The sequence below is a fragment of the Lissotriton vulgaris genome, chromosome 11 (genome assembly GCF_964263255.1).
Source record: "Lissotriton vulgaris chromosome 11, aLisVul1.2, whole genome shotgun sequence".
NCBI classification, from domain to species: Eukaryota; Metazoa; Chordata; class Amphibia; order Caudata; family Salamandridae; genus Lissotriton; species Lissotriton vulgaris.
The window spans coordinates 749,111,369-749,124,644 of NC_141699.1; positions in this window are offsets into that span (position 1 = coordinate 749,111,369).

A 13,276-nucleotide genomic window follows, 5' to 3' on the forward strand; every position below is an offset into this window, starting at 1 on the left:
TGGGATGCAGATTTTCCGGTCACGGGTTTTCTTTCTAGGTGTTTTAGGCTACCTTATGAAGCTAGCCATGACTACAGCTACTAAAATTCCCCAAATTGTTAAAAGAAAGTATAGGACTGGAAACTAGGAGTATCAAACGGCCGGATTCATAGCAAGTAGTATAACAACACCCAAGGACATGGATCGACATGGATGAACAGCATCCACCAATTCCACAGTATCCACCAACTCCCAGAACTAAGAGACACAAGCATTGAAAAACGTGTAGGATTCACTTTTGTATAGTACAATCACACATGCAAACAGAAACACAACATGTATGCAGACATTGAGAAATGGCACAAACGTGCAAATATGCAGAACAAGGGACATATAGACACCCAGAGATGTTATAGACCACCTTCCATGCGGACACATATGCACACAGACCTAGGGACATGGCGTGCTACTTGTGTATATAGTGCTTTATGCTATTCTAGGGCCATCTCAAACTGCTAGAAATTAAAGGAGAGTAGAAACCAGGAAATGGAGAGAATAAAGGAGGAAGGAATCTTGTGATTGAACAGACTACATTTTTCGTACCCACTGAATAGTTGGACTCTTTACTGAGAAAATCAAATTTGAGGTAAGAGAAAGATCAGTATCAATGCCTAAACAATCCTTGCCCCACACCCCGGGAGAAAAAAAATGTATCATGGGATGAAAACTTTGGTCTCCAAGAGCATTCAGGCACTACCCTCTTTGCAGTGATGACATCCTAATAACACTTTGTTTATTATTATTTATAATGCACTACAAATATTAGAAGGGAATCTAGCTTCAAGGCACCATAAAAGGGGCAACTGAATGAAGGAGGAAAGAGAAAACCAGGAGAGTAGAGGGGGGAGTGGGCTAATGGAAAAGAGAAGAACACTTGAAAAAAAGTACTAAAACTGTAAAACAACATTAAAACTACCTCTTCAATTTATAAAAATAAAGAAATGTAATAAGTAAAAGGACACCTAAACAAAAAAGTCCAATAAGGAGAACCTCAGATATATACTTTTAAAGATGTAAGGCAAAAAGCACCAAGAAAACGTGAAGCGTGAATCAATGTTCCCAGTCACAGGGGATCTAGGAGCCATTCCAAGCAAACCTTGATGGGCAGCAGTTCGGATGGACCAGGCAGATTCATCCAGGTCAAAGATTTTACCTTCTGACAGTCTCTGAAATAGAAGTCAAATTCCTCCAGCAGAGCAGGGTTGCAGACAGCACCCAATCAAGTCCTCTAAAAGCTGACAGCTACTGGAAAAGAGCCCGCTAAAGCCATTGGATTCAGCAGCAAAAGCTCAGAGTCAGAAGGCCTCTCATAAGCTAGATACTTTTGGTCCCTTTACCTGGTCAGGATTTCTTCTTTCAGACTTAATCTTCTATTTGGAGTGTAGATTCCTCCAGCAGGACAAGGCAGTAGGCTGTATAAGGGAAGGTACACCTGAAGTCGGAAAGGCTTCTCACTAGGGTCCACTGAATTGTTTTTCAGACAGCAAAACGCTCAGAGTGGGCCCAAAGGACAGAAAATTCTAGATTCTATTTGTGTGCAGTCAGTACTGCATTGTTTCCCTTGCACCTAAATGTGATCCCACAATCCTGGTAACTTTGCATGAATGACGATTTGTACCTAAAAATGGTTTTGTACCGTTGACAAATGCTCTCACAGCACCGGGACTGATTTTGCAACAAGGAGGGGCACTAGAGAGCCAGAAGCAAGATATCCACACATTAGTGTAGCTCCGTCGGCCAGGTGATTCATATCCACCTAATATCCTCTCATCAGACATCCACAGGTCCTGAAATAAGAGGTGAGAGTGTAGAAGGTGCACAGTTTAATCATACTGCCCAGGAATGTCGTTAAGAGACGTGAAGCAGACACAAGGTTGCAGCATGGCTGAGCCGGGCCCGAGTCTCCGCATGGCCTGCTGATTACCGAGCCAGCAGGATAGCAGGCCGGAAATGTGCTGCCAGTGCCCCGGATCTGTGGTGCCGAGGCGTTGATGAGAGCTGCAACGTATGTCAGAAGGCCGTGGCTGGTGAGTTGACCTGACCGCTATAAAGGGGGCCGCAGGAGGGTGACGAGAAGTGACCTCCGTCGCTGCGCAGCCTTGGTCTACCTGTCGGGTCCATACTGGGCTCGCAAATGAAAAAGAGCACACCGGCTCAGCAGCGGAGGTGATTATCGGTGGCTGGGATGGCACCAGAGGCAGACAGCGAATTATCCTAGGAGCTCGCAGCGGCCCGCGGGAATCGTACACAAGGCAGAATATTTGCGCTGGCGCCATTTTGAGGAACTGGATGAAGGTCTAAAATTGCAGTGAGAGAAAGGGCTTGTAGATAGTGCAGTCTCTCGCTGACTGCTGCGGTGCGCTGGGGAGTCCCTTGTGATAAAAGCAAGAAGGGAACGCAAAAGGAGCTGACTTTTCCCCTCCCGCGGCTGAGATAAGGCGGCTGAGAACACACAAGGTCTGTGGTTCGGTGGATGGATAAAAAACAAAAACAGTGATAAGCAGGGGGTGCGATCGAGGTGCAGCTAAAGATAGTCAACAGCTGTTGTTGTGGGCATAACATTTGTACTTCAAGGCCCCCAATCACGTGTTTGGGCAGACAGGAGGATCTGGCTTGTTGAGCATAGTTTAAGGCCCCTGTCTGGCACGCAGGCAGCCCCCATCTTGGGACCGACTAACACAATGGGCAAACCTGACAAGGAGCAGCCTCGGCTAACCTTTGAGGCAAAAAAAGTCACAAAAAACATCGCAGGGCGACCAGGAGCAGATCCTCCTGAGCCAGACTCTATGCAACTCGCTGCGACGCTTCAAGCCATGCAACAGAGCCTTCTTTCAATACAGTAAGATGGATACCCTAAACCAGCAGATGGATAAGATGGCGTCCAAACAAGCCTCCAGAATTGCAGAGGCGGAGCAGAGACTATCTAATGTAGGGGACAATGTGCAAGCCAAAACAAGCAAATGCAATGAAATGGAAACGCTCCTCAATATTATTCAAACCAAAAATGAAGTTCTGGAGGTGTGCTTCCGGCGCTACAATGTCCGGATTGTTGGCATTCCGGAGACCACAATACCAGTAAGATGGAGCTGTATGTGGAGCAGATGCTCATTGACCTGTTTGGCCGGGAAGGCTTTTTAGCGATGTTGGTGGTGGAGTGGGCCCACAGATCTCTGGCAGAGAGGCCGCCCCCGGGTGCACCCCCTAGGCCAGTAAGAGCAAAACTTCTAAACTACCGAGATCGCAACGCAATCCTCTGCCAGGCCCGCGAGAAAGCTAATCCAAACTACCAGGGCTTCCAGGTGGCATTCTACCCAGGCTTTACAGCCACAGTGCAAGCGGCAAGGAGCGAGTATAAAGCGGTCAAGAAACAGTTGCAGAAGGCAAACATCACATATGCCATGTTATACCTGGCCAGGCTGCGGATTGAATATGATGGCCAACAAAAAATGTTCAACTCCCCCAAAACGGTGCAAGAATTCCTGGAAAAAAAAAATGTTGAAAATGACACGTGCTCATCTTTCGCAGAAAATGGAGGACTTGGACTGAGGATGGGCACAGGCAGACACCATGGGCTTACGCTAATTCACGTGAGCATGCTGTAGACCCTTACATAGAAGCCGTAAGGTGAATTGGGATTTGCATCACTTGGCCACCTCCGTTGTGGAGGCTGTTTGGACTCCTGATGACCCTCCAGTGGGTGATCACCTTTTCTTTTTTCTCACTTCAAGCAGGTTTCCTAGGTTTGGGGGGTGGGCTCTGTGGCACATTGTCCTCTGCATGTTTGGGATGCTGTTGTGGGTGGGCTGGGGGGAGATTTGTGGGACTGTTTTATATGGCTTGCTGTGGTCATGGTATCTCCTGTTGTGTACATGGCTTCATCTGGTTGCCTCCTATGTCCCTGTTCTAGTAGATGGCTGGGGTAGCAAAGATCGATAGTATTTCAATATCATGTGTGACATGGAATTTGTGCGGGCTGAACTGCCCTAAGAAAATTAGACAAGTCTTAGCCCAACTCAATAGACACCACATCATGGTAGCTCTCCTTCAGGAAATGCACCTGACTAAACACACTGAGGTTAAGATGGGTGCACATTGGGCGGGGTATCAGCTGGCCACCTCGTATTCATCCTACGTAAGGGGTGTGGTTTTACTTAGCAAAAAAGGTACTCCTTGCACTGTGATCAACTCAGTGATAGATGAGAACGGTAGGTAAGCCACTGTCCATGGCAAGCTTCATGGGGTGCTCATCACTTTAGTGAACACATATGGGCCCAACACAGATTAACCCAACTTTTTTGAGGGGCTATTCAAAATGCTTCATGAGTGGCCAGAATCAGAAATGATATGGGGTGGTGACCTCAATACACATTGAGATCCCTCCAAGGATGAATCAAGTCAGCAGAGGGGGCACTCTCCTAAGGCTGCTCATGTTATTAGAGAGTGGATGGAAGAGTTAGGTCTCATGGACACGTGGATAATTCAGAATGTGAATATACTAGAAGGCACAGGCATGTCCACTGCCCATGGAAGCTGGTCGAGACTTGATTACTGGCTTCTCAGCAGCGGGGTGAATGCATGGGTGTCTGACAAAGCTAGATTACCCAGAACTTTGTCAGACCACAACCCGGTCAAGCTCACACTACACATCCCGATCACTATTCCCTGCCAGTTTACATGGAGGTTTAGGGCCAAGGCGCTGCTTGACCCGACATACAAGGCCATGATCAGGGAAGCTATTCAACAATACTTTAGTCTAAACAAGGGGTCGGTGAGTGAAGGGCCACACTCTGGGAGACCTTTAAAAGCTACAATTAGAGGGACTTGCATCAGTACCAATGCAGGCATACTAAAGGATATCAGGAGGTGGATCTTGAGGGTGAAGTCGGCGGTAAAAAGCTCAAAAGCGATCAGGAGGTCGCTCCGAGTTCTGCTACGCTGGCTAAAATGAAAGAATTAGTGCTAGAATATAATTAATTGGTGGTAGATGAGGTGAAATACATGTCAAAAAGGCATGTTGCACGGTCATATGGCGAGGGCGGTAGGCCAGATCATAATCTTGTAGTTAGAGTTAAGATGAGGCAGGATCACCATAATATAACTCAGATTACTGACTATTTGGGGAAGGATCACTTCATACCACACGAAAACACAGCTCAATACCAGAAGTTTTACGTTGATCTATATACCTCTAAGGGAGTGGCAGAACCAGACGAGCTGAACAAATATTTCGCGGATATTGCTCTCGCCTGGCTGTCTAGCAGTCAACTGGAATACTTGTCTTGGCCGACAGAGGCAGAGGAAATTAGAGATATGATTCAGGCTCTCCCAAACAGGAAAGCACCAGGTCCCGACAGACTCTCAAGCTAATTTTATAAGGAATTTGCTGACAAGTTGGTACCTCATTTTCTGGATATGTACGAGGAGCCTATGAAAAAGGTAGACTGATGCCCACACTCAGAGAGGGCCTGATTATTGCCCTTTTAAAGAATGACAAACCTCCATCATCGTGCGAATCATATCACCCATTGTCACTCATCAACACAGATACCAAGATGCTGGAAAAGATACTTGCTACCAGACTCCAGCCCCTGCTCCCGAATATGGTCTTACCAGATCAGTCCGGTTTCATACTGGAAAGATCCATGAGGCATAACCTGCGCACTATTTTTGCCATGCTCCACATCTCAAACCCTGAACTACAGGTGGAGGCAATCCTGGTAGAGGCAGCCAAGGCTTTTGATTCCATCAAGTGGGGCTATATGTTTCAAATATTAGAAAAGAATGGGGTTCCCAGTGTTTTTCTGTAGGCGGGTGAGGCTATTATATACTGACCCAACAGCACGGGTAAGGATCGAGGGCCTGACTTCAGAACCTCTGAAGATTTTCAGAGGGACAAGGCAAGGGTGCCCTCTATCGCCACTTCTCTTTTCAATATTGCTGGAGCCCTTGGCCTGCATCATTAGGCAGCGACACAAAGAGTCAGCACTGCGTTTTACATATAGACCTGTCAGTATTTCACTATACGCGGATGATATGGTGCTGTTTGTTACGGAACCTTAGAGGTACCTAGAGCCTATACTACAGGAATATATCCGCTTTGGGAGCTTCTCTGGTCTTAGTATTAACTGGGCCAAATCTATTCTAGTGCCTTTGACACAGCCACGTACGCTCTGGAGTTTCCCCTTGAGTGGGCTGTCTACCCTGTTAAGTATCTAGGCATCTGGAGTCATTGCAACCCAGATACAGTGGTGAGAGAAAACTGTGGTAAGGCATACCGCAAGCTAGAGCACCAGGTGGCACGGTGGATTGGGCTGCAGCTCTTGTTGGTGGACAGAATTGATCTCAGTAAGATGATTGTGCTCCTGTGCTTTCTGTATCTTTTAAGTAATATACCCATCAAGCTGTCCAGTCAATATTTTAAGAATTTACGCTCACAATTGCTGAAACTGGTCTGGGGACACTGCCACCCCCGGTTGAGCTGGGATACACTGACATTGGACTACAAAAAAAAAAAAGGTTGTTTTAGCGTATCAGACTTGTACTTGGGCATATTGTGTTTGAACGCAAAGATAATACATTACTGGTATAACCCCCATGCTTTTATTCCGTACATAGCAGTGGAAGGTGGGGATGCACATCCAATTCCTTTGTGCAGCATCTTGTCACATTCCGAACGAGGAAGACCCAAAACTGAAATCAATACTATTGACTGTACCATATCAGCCTGGCAGGCCATAGGTCACCTAGTGGTAAAACTTCCGCTGCATGCCCCCCCTGCTCAACCTTACACATCATGCAGCACTTACTCCATTGGTCAGAGGCTTTACCTGACAGACGTTCGAGGATACCGAGGGCAGTTCCAGCCAACTCCTCGCCGCACCCGCTCCGCGGGTGCCGCTTCGCACGGGAGTGCGCTACATACCAATCACCGTCAGCAGATCCCGGAAGGCAGAGGTAAGGGCGAGAGGCTCGGCGGGGCTGCGAGTGTGCGGGGACTCCAGCAACCAGGAGTCCCTGCGAGACCACAAAAAACAGCATCCGGTCCGCTCTCCCCGCCGGCCCGCCCCCCCACCCGCCTAAGGCTCTTAAAGGCGTCTCCTACCAATACTTGTTGGGGCACTTACTCCATTGGTCAGAGGCTTTACCTGACAGACGTTCGAGGATACCGAGGGCAGTTCCAGCCAACTCCTCGCCGCACCCGCTCCGCGGGTGCCGCTTCGCACGGGAGTGCGCTACATACCAATCACCGTCAGCAGATCCCGGAAGGCAGAGGTAAGGGCGAGAGGCTCGGCGGGGCAGCGAGTGTGCGGGGACTCCAGCAACCAGGAGTCCCTGCGAGACCACGGAAACAGCATCCGGTCCGCTCTCCCCGCCGGCCCGCCCCCCCGCCCATTACGCCCACTATATTACAGCATTAAACTCCCGCAGCGCGGGACGCAGCTCGGGGCGAAGACCGGGCCGTTTGAGGCCGTTCGAGGACTGAGCAGGACTGGACTGGCTCACCCCTTTTCGCTTATTATTTCCATAATCCTCTCTAAGCCTATAAAGGTAAATAAATATTCATACTATTCCATTCTGCCCGCCTGACCAGCGTTTGTCCTTTTGCATTAAGCGCCATGAGTACTAGGGTAACACGTAGCAAGGCCTCTAAAGGTGGGCCACAAATTAGTGGCCCCATGGATGACTTTATTACCCGTACTAATATAGCTATAGACGAAGAGATATCCAAACTTCAAACCCGGGTTTCCTTAGAATTGGTAGCTGCTAGAAGGCTGTCTCAAGTCATTGCACTTTCAAAAAAATCCTCTCTAGGCCACATAGCTGCTTCGGTTACATTGGAGCGTCCTGTCCGCCCCCACTGCGTAGTTACTCAGGTCGATGTCCACCAGTCCCCGATCCCTTCTATTTTTCCCCTAACCTTAGAGCAACCATCTAACATAGACGAGGCAACTCTGCCTACAGTTTCTCGCATTCCGAATTCTACCCTTAGCCCACTCCCTCAGGCAGCTCTGATCACTACCAAAACTAATGGCAAACAACCAAAAAGAAAACGCTACTCTCGCTCTGCCTACTTTCGTAAGAAAGCAAAAATTGCAGTCTCTCAACATCTGGCGGTGACTAATGTCGCAGCAATTAACGCTATAGCAGAGCGTACTCCGAGTACACAGCCACCAAGTGCGGGATGGGGAGAGGGCCCAGCCATTCCCCCTACCATCACTTTAGAGGATGAGGGCCCACAGGCAGAGGGGCTGGGTAAGAATAACAAGGAATTCATAGAGATGGTTTGGGAAACCCTCAAAAAACTTCTCTCACCCCTTGACCTTAGATTGTCAAGGATAGAAAACAACTTGCTCGAAATGGAAAAGAGCATTATTGCTCTGGCCACTCTCGGCTTGAGAAGTCTTGAAAATCAGGGCCTCAGTGTAGCTGACCCAATACCACTAGCTCCTGCATCCCAAGCCCAGCAACCTCCCCTCCCAGTACCATCTACTGTAAGGCCGGTTCCTAAACCGAGGACTGTGGCTGTGGACCATGCTTCTGCTACTACTAAACCTCAGGTTCCAAAACGGAGTTCCACGCGCCATCCAGCAAACCCTAAACCTGAAGTGCTTCCTAGACCTAACCCTAGTGAAACCCAGGGCCCCCCCGCAAAGGACAACTTCAGAGGGGGTTATATCGACCTTCCCCCAGAGGCCAATGATTATGTGGTTGTGCTGACAGGTGTCCCTAAGATCAGCAATGGCCAATACGAGAACCATTGGTCCCTGAAAAACAAGATAATGTATTGGCTCAATGTGAACAGACCGATCCCTAATGGCCGAAGAAGTCGAGTCCTGATGGTTCGTAGAACTCCTTGGGTGGGTCCAACGAAGAAAACCAGTCCTGGGGACTGTATAGTGGTGACCTTCGAGGATCCACACACGGCGCACCATATCTGTTCCTGGCCAGGCAGTGAAGAGTCCTCTGTTATACCTAGGCCGTTGTCCTTCTTTTACCCTCCCCGACCAAGACGCAACCAGGTGGATGATTGAACATTGGTACAACATCATCCATGGGTGAACCATCCCCGGAGTCACAAGGATATCCTCCCACATTGGAATGGCCTCTCAACTTACAATAGATTCGGCAGCCTAGAGGAGGTAGATTGACTTTCTATGCAATTGGCCCAACAACAACTGAGGAAAATAACGCCATCACAGGCTCAAGGTCAAATTGCATGCTTAGCTCTCGACCACCCAGCAGGCCCAGTAGGGCCACCACACAGTTTACCTATTGATGGGGGGCCATCCATACCCAATATTTTAGATCATTGCGGAGTGGAAGAACGGATAGACTTACCCTGTTTGATTCCCCTTTCATTCATCCCTACTGAAGTAGCAGGGACTAATCTGTCCGGTACAGCTGTGGTACCGAATTACCAGCAGATTGAGCCATCTCCAAGGTCCTCTAGACCGGTTGTGACCAAACCTCCCTTGCCTACCTATTCTTTCAAGGATTCTACTTCTGGCGATCTCTTATTAAAGATTTTAAGTTGGAATGTGGCAGGGCTAGGACGCAACTTTGACATTCCTGAATGGAATGCTTTTCTAGAACCCTATAACATCTGCCTCCTCCAGGAAACCTGGTGCCTAGAACCCAGACACAGAGTGGGCTTTTCAACCTACTTTGTCCCGGCTGTTCAACATCAAGGATCCAAAGGTCGCCCGTCTGGCGGCCTTCTCATATGGGTCAGTATTGCGCTAGGTCTTAGTGTAAAACAAAGGACCACCCAATCACCGGATCTCCAGTGGATATCAATACATTGTAAAGGGGGAAGAAACTTGGAAGTATTTAATCTCTATCTGAGGGGTGCCAAAGGCGGCGCATCACGTTTAACCTCAACAGGCCTAAGCAGCAATCTAGCTGCCTGCAATACTGACTCTTACGTTCTTCTTGCAGGCGACTTCAATTGCTGCTTGGAGCCACTGGCCAGGGAAGACATTTTGGATACCTTTGAAGAAGATACCAGGAGAGGTATCCCCATCCTGACCCTTGACCCGATCCCTAAATGGACACAAAGTGCAATAGACATCAATGCTCTTTGTATGGAGTACAATCTGAGACCAACAAATGGCCGCTCTAAATCTGACTGTATGGGTGCTCATACATATAACAGGCCGGGCCACTCCTCCAGAATTGACTTTATCATGCTTAATTATAACCTTTGGTCACTCCACCAAGACATGGAGGTTATAGAGTCGGGTGATAGCGACCATAACCCCCTTTCGTTAACCATCCGCTTCCTTGGCAGGCTGGAAACCAAGGCACGTCTGATCATAAGTGGAAAGCTTCCCATGAAACCGTTCCTACAAACTGTGGCAGGCGCCTAAAGTGGGCCAAAGTTTCAGCAGACGAAGCAAGGATGGCGCAAGCCGGGATTATTTTGTCAGGGGTGGAGCCTCGGCTCGATGCCTTAAGTCCCACCAGCAAAAAGGTTTTACCTTTATTTACAGAGACTATAGTGGCACTGAGTGACTTGTTCATCGTCCCCCAATCCACTCTTAGGGCTGCCTCGAAAGGTGTCCCTAAAGCGAGAGATAAGTGGTACTCTACCAAATGTCGTGCAGCTAAGAGGGAACTTATCTCTGCACTAAAGACTAAAGACCCAGCTAACATCAGGGCCGCGAGGAAACTTTACAAAAAATCCGTGACTGAGGCCAAGGAGGCTCATGATTCCAATTTTTGGGGGGAGCTAGTAGAGGCAAGTACCAGGAAAGATGCTAAGGGGTTTTGGGATCTATTAAGAGCTAGGGAAAAGCCTATTGACCAGCAGTTAACTTGCAATATCCCTGGTGATGTCTGGCTTGCCCATTTCTCGAAACTATACTCTGCTCCTTCGGGGGCATCTCCCTTAGTTTGTCCATCTCTGGGTCCACTACCCAGCCCTACAGCTGACCTCCCATGTCATGATGGTTTATTTACTAGCCTGGAAGTAGAGAGGGCAATTAGGTGTATCGTCCCAAATAAGGCGGCAGGTCCTGATGGAATTCCGGGTGATTTGATAAAGAACCACCCCTCTTTTTGGAGTAGACTAATCGCCTCCCTTCTAAATGAGGTTTTGTTGGGAGGGTCGTTCACTGATTCATAGAGGGGCGCTGAGGTCGTCCCTATTTTCAAGAAAGGCTGTAGGGACGACCCAGCAAATTATCGACCCATTAGTTTACTGGACTCAACCCAAAAGGTAGCGGGTAAGGTGGTATTGGGCAGGATTATTCAGTGGGCTGATGAAAATCAGATCCTGTCAGATTTTGAAGCAGGCTTTAGAACAGGGACAGGCACAATCGAGCAGACATTTCGCCTTCTAATGATTTATTGGAAAGTGGTGGTGCTGGGAGGGGGCAGTTTATATCTAGTCTTTATTGACTTACGAACAGCCTTCGACCTGGTACCACGAGCACTATTGTGGAATGTCCTCGATGGGTTAGGTCTGCCCCCATATCTGCTGGCCTTGCTTGAAAAATTTCATGATAGCAATTTTGCCCAAATTAGATGGGGTGTCCAGGGGGAGAAAACACCTCGTATCCCTGTTGATAGGGGCGCCCGCCAGGGGTGTGTGCTTGCCCCCACTCTGTTTTCTCTTTACGTTAACGGAGTGGTGGAGCACCTCCTCCAACATCCATCAGACGCACCCACCCTGGCTGGAAGGAAAATTCCGACGCTCCTATTCGCGGATGACACCCTTCTAATTTCGAAATCACCAATGGGCATTCAATCATTGCTCTCTAGTTTCAAGGCCTTCTGCGATACAAAGGGTCTGGCTATAAACATAGGCAAGACTAAATTTCTAGTCCTCAACCCGCCCAAGAAATCTGTTCCCCCCGTTCTAGATTCTGTTCCACTCGAACGAGTCAAAGAATTTGACTATTTGGGCATATGCCTTAGCGACACCATGAGTTGGAAGGCACACCACCAAAAGGTGTTTCTGACTCACAAGAGGGTTGCAGGTGCCCTGCTCAAAGAACAGCGTGCCTCATCTTTAAAACCAATTGGGGCACCCCTAGACATTTATAGGGCAAGGGTCGTGAGTGCGGCACTGTACGGTGCCGAACTGTGGGGCATTCAGAGAGTTGACACCTTGGCCCACCTTGAGAACAACTTTCACAAAGATCTTATGAGCCTACCCCACAGTACCCCCACAATCCCCCTTTTGCTAGATGCAGGCACTCAACCAATATGTGAGCAAGCCAAATTACGTCCTCTTCTATTATGGTCCAGAATCTGGAATGTCCCTGAACTCAGCAGCTATGCAGAAGCCTTAAATGACATTTTGTCCCTTCCGGGTTGCCATAAGGTCATCTGGCTTAGGGAGGTTAAGAGGCTGCTTTATAAACTGGGCTTAGGAGATGCTTGGGCCAATAAATCTGCACCCTCAAAACAATTATTAAAGAAGGTTTATTGGTCATGGGTGGACAACGAGAGAGCATGTAATACAAACCATTGTAAATCTGTCGCCCTATTTTTGTTAGCTAAGGAGATCCCCTACAGGGAACCCTATCTGGATTTTATCCATAGCTCAGGCGACAGATCATTGTACTTTAAATTTAGGGTGGGGGTGCTTCCTTTATGCCAGTTTACTTCCACCTGGAAACCGCCCTTAAAAACTGTACCTTACTGCCCCTTTTGCGATCTAAGGGTAGAGTCTGTTGCCCACTTGCTGTTTGAGTGCAGCGTTTACGCAGCGCCTAGACGGAGGTGGTTGAAGCCCCTTTGCAGGAGTTTGGGAACCCGTTCACATCTGGAAGCCTTACGCATACTGCGTACAGATGCAAGACCCTTCTTTGCCTCTTGTATGGCAAAATTTTTAGGCTGGGCTTGGCGTATAAGAACTGCGAAAAAATTGCTGATCCAGTAACGTGTTCCCCTCCCATCTTGTTATTTTTAAAGATGTTTTTCTTTTTAATTCTCAATGATGATCATGTAGGATATTTTGCACTGATTGTTGATAAACTGTTTTTTATTGATGTAATGTGTTGCTTTTATGATATGTTTTTATATCGAATAAAGCTTACTTACATCATGCAGCACCATCGGTCACTCGAGAGGCGGGGACTGTATGCTCTCTTAGGCTAGCAGGTATAGATAAAATGCAAGATTTGTTCCCGAATGGTATTTTCTTAATGCCAGAAGAGCTGCAATACATACAAAATAAAACGCCGCTGTTCATGTTTACATACCGCAGACTAAGGGTGGCTGTAGA